Here is a 2642-nt window from a genome sequence, read left to right as displayed (position 1 = left end):
TCTTTACGACCCACTAACATTCCGCTTGCGACCCACCATGAACAAATCTTTATTTCAGTTTATTAAAAATACTTCATTAAAAAGTATGATTTTTTGTATGTGAAATACTTGTAATGTTAACTGAAAGACTGTCAAATTTCGTGAAGGTATACACATCATATTGAAAGTTAGAAGTATTAAATCTATAATTTAGTATAAAGACTTTACAACGATCTCGAGCGCTCACATGTTTGCGTATTGGGCGAACCGCGCATAATCGAGTTTTCCATGTTCGGCAGATAATTGGTTGCTTTTATTTTTATCTGTATAAGCAAATCCGTGTGGACGAACCCGCGTTGTAGGAGGGTTTACTGTAAACATCTGCGAACCTACATTATCAACGTAGTTGGATTTTGAAAGCAGTTTAGGTTCAAAATAAATAAATTCCAAAATATATGCCCTTGGTGGCTCAGTGGTAAGTTTGAGGAATTATAACGCTAAAAATTGGGTTTCAATAACCGCAATGGACACAGCACAGATAGGTTCTCTAGTCAGTCAGCAGTAAGTTTACGGACTTACAAGATCAAAATTAGGCGTGCGATTCCTCCCGGTGGACATAGTACAGATAGCCTATTGTGTAGCTTTTCAAAATAAAAAAACAACACCAACCAAAATATTTATGAAGCATATTTATAATAAATATAATTGACCAATATAAATTGGCGAATAAAAAATACAGACAAGAAAAAATCAATGAACTTATATTTGACTGGATTCACTGAGCATAAACAATGTAGTTCGGTTTAATAAATTAAATTATCAAATGATATGGTTCTTGGGATTTTGGTAACAAAAATAAACAGCGAAATAACGCAAGCTTAACTGATGAATAAGACTCTGATCCTTTGATACTCTCCTCGTCATCTATTGGTCACTAGAAAAACAAGAATGAAATTTTGTAAAGTTAAGTTAAGTAAAATAAATCGTTAGGGCAAAATAACTAAAGTAAAGAAATGTTATTCCTATGAACATATAAATATTTCTATTCTAATAAGACTACCAAAAATTAACGTTTGTTTATTGAATTTATTATAATATTTTGTATTAATATTAATTTGATGTATTATTGTATATGGCGCAGAGACTTGGACAATTAATATAAGTATAGAAAAAGCTGAAAGTTTTTGAAATTAGGACATTTAGATCTCTTACAAGAATATCATGGACAAAGAGCAAAATAAATGTGGAGTTTTAAAAACTAAATTCATAACATTTATAAAAAAGAAAAAGGAGCTTATTAGCCCATCAAGGATGTTTCTTCCAGCTCCCAACTGTAACCACTCCTCACTACTCTTGTATTCATCCAATCTTTTCTTGAACTCAGTTTAAATTTTCTGCCTCCACCATTCTTGATAGCAGCTGATTCCAAAAGCCAACCAACCTGTTTGAAACTTAATACTGTCTAAACTACAGACGACTCCTATGCTGCCAAAATTTGAATTTGTGACCTCTTATCCTATTGTTTTCACTGCTAAAAATGCATTTATAGTTTTTATTTTAATAGATGAAAATATACTCTTTAAAGCTTTTTTAAATTTTTATTAGAGATTACGATTTAATTAAACGCCGAAAGCCGGCAAAATATTGGAAAGCCAGTAGACTTTGATTCTTCTTCAATAAGGAAGCATATTGTGCTAATATAATAAGTAGGCAAACAGACCAGCCTTGACTTTTCTCTATAATTCTGTTATTTACAGACATTGTTTTCTTTGCATTAAACTCTGTGTCTTTTGTATTTGATACTTATTTATAAACCCTGTATCGCTTAGTTATAGGTCATACCTCAAGAAGACAGACCAATGTTTTATCGAAATATGTTGTATGTTCCACCATAAATAAATCTCTTCACTATGCTTATAAATCGTTGTTTGCCTACTTATTATTAGCCATTAGGCCTGGTAATTGTGATAAAATCAAGTCATCTGCAAATTGTATTTCCCACAATCATTTTAATCTGCCCATTGCGACTCGAACTCAGAGATGTGTAAAAAAAATAGCATGTCTTATCTATCTTTTGTCTTCCACAAGTCATTGCCCACTGACGGGTTTTAGTATTGAACGAGAGCTTAATTATTTGATTATTATTATTTTAAAATACTTCTTTTTTTAAGTAAGTTAGATTGAATAGTCCTGCGGAATACTATTTTACAAGGACATTTTCTAAAAGGTTGGGCCAATAGGCGCTGACCTCCCTCATGCACAGAACGGCTACCTCGCAATATCCCCCCAGTGGCACAGCGGCATGTCTGTGGACTTACGCTAGAAACCGGGTTTTGATACACGTGGTGGGCAGAGCACGGATAGCCCATTGTGTAGTTTTGTGCTTAAATACAAACAAACAAAGCCTCGCAATAAATAGAAGCTCATTTATTACCAATGGATTTTTGACTGTATACTGCACTGTTGATTTCTCATCCATTGTACCCTGTTGTATTAATTGAGCGAAAACTACACGCACACAAATGTATATTTTGATGATAATCTAGGCCTCTTCGCATTTATTAATATTGTTGCGTCATCGAGATCATGTGATTCTCACGCTCTCTACTTTCTAGAATTATCCTGTACTTTGGCGAATGTTCTAGTTCTTACTAGATATAGGG

This window comes from Limulus polyphemus, unplaced genomic scaffold, assembly GCF_000517525.1.
Source record: "Limulus polyphemus unplaced genomic scaffold, Limulus_polyphemus-2.1.2 Scaffold2018, whole genome shotgun sequence".
NCBI classification, from domain to species: domain Eukaryota; kingdom Metazoa; phylum Arthropoda; class Merostomata; order Xiphosura; family Limulidae; genus Limulus; species Limulus polyphemus.
This window is presented reverse-complemented; position numbering follows the sequence as displayed.